This window comes from Etheostoma spectabile, chromosome 13 (genome assembly GCF_008692095.1).
Source record: "Etheostoma spectabile isolate EspeVRDwgs_2016 chromosome 13, UIUC_Espe_1.0, whole genome shotgun sequence".
Lineage (NCBI taxonomy): Eukaryota > Metazoa > Chordata > Actinopteri > Perciformes > Percidae > Etheostoma > Etheostoma spectabile.
In genome coordinates, this window is record NC_045745.1 from 20,450,299 (window position 1) to 20,451,814 (window position 1,516).

At 38.5% G+C, this 1,516-nt stretch overlaps 1 long non-coding RNA gene across 1 annotated transcript in view; it reads right to left on the reverse strand.

The window, feature by feature from the left end:
* LOC116700757 (uncharacterized) overlaps positions 1-605 on the reverse strand; it is a 2,781-nt gene extending 2,176 nt beyond the window's left edge. The window contains exons 1-2 of the long non-coding RNA XR_004334722.1: positions 546-605; positions 6-280 (exon numbers count right to left, since the gene is read on the reverse strand). This is a non-coding gene — a long non-coding RNA (uncharacterized LOC116700757). The remainder of the gene's footprint in view (positions 1-5; positions 281-545) is intronic.
* Between the last annotated feature and the right edge of the window lie 911 nt (positions 606-1,516).

Below are 1,516 nucleotides of genomic sequence, written 5' to 3' on the forward strand. Positions count from 1 at the left end.
CTTACATTCCAAGTCTTGAAGAACTGAGGGTCCTCTTCACGCAGGTATACCGGGAGGGCACAAAGGGCTACAGTACGCTTTATATTGACATTGCACACTGCCTGGAAGAACAAGCAAAAATGAATATCACATATTTCATACTTCTTTCAGTATGGATGTGCTGACCAAATTCCGCCTTCTGCCTATACAAGGCCACCAGTCCAGGTGTATATTGGCCAAGCACAGCATAGAACTGGTTCCATAGGATGACTTTTGTGATGCGTTGGAACTCAGCCCAAAGCTACAAAACAGAAAAACACAAAAAAAATAATTATATAAAAAGACTAATACTTGATTTGAGGAAGAAAAAAACATTTGTGATGCAATATGTTCCATTAAAATACTGTACATTGTTGAGCAACATGGTCACATGCAAAGTGATAGTCCTTACCCACGGTGAACAGTGGCATTTGCTGTTCCATTTGCATGTGATACATATTCAAAATTTGGCATAGAAATGTGTGTGAAGAGTGGCAGAAAAGAGAAAGACAGAGTCTGTGTTTTACCTGTGATTCAATTTATAAAATGATTTTGGGGGATGCGCAGTGCACTTCTTCCACTTCAACCTATGATGAAAATAAGTTTGTAAAGGTTTAATGAAAACTCGCAGAGTTCATTCGGTAACTATCATGTCCATATGTTTGAGTAAAAATTACAGCTAATGTTAGCCACTAGCTCATTTGGGTGCATGTAGGAATAACATCACATTGAACTTACCCGAGCAGGGCGCTTAACACAAACAGAGGCCACACACTCAAAAACAGAAGGACTGTCGTTTGCTGAAAAGAGCAATCTTGGATCGATTTTTCAGGTAACGTCTGTTCGTTACGTCATGATGTCATAATCACGTGATGGACAGTACTCTTAAAAATAGAGTGAACCAGCGGTGTTCATGCAGAAGTGCTGAGCCACACAACCATTAAAATACATATTTGATTGTAGACAATACTAGTTTAAAGGTGGATTAACTCAGCAAGAGATTTTAACTGTAGTGACTTCAGTCTTTTTAAGCTAGTAGTACTGTTCGTACATACATACATACATACATACATACAAGTGAAAACCTCTCACACACTCTACTAAAATGCTTTTGTACGCACAAAAAAATTATACTCTCACATACTAAACTGAATCCTCACACACACAACTGAAACGATTTCATAAACACTACTGAAACGCTCTCTTTAACACCACTAAAACGAGCTCATAAACACTTCTGAAACGGTCTCATACACATTGTTGAAACGCTCTGACACGCAATACCAAAATGCTCTCATATACACTACTGAAAGTGAAGTCCAGTTTCAGTTCTGTATATGAGAGCATTTCAGTATTGCGTGTGAGAGCATTTCAGGAGAGTTCATGAGAGTGTTTCAGTTGTGTGTGTGTGTGTGTGTGTGTGTGTGTGTGTGAGGTTTCAGTATAGTGTTTGAGAGTATCATTTTTCACTAGTGTTTATGAAAGCATTTCAGTAGAG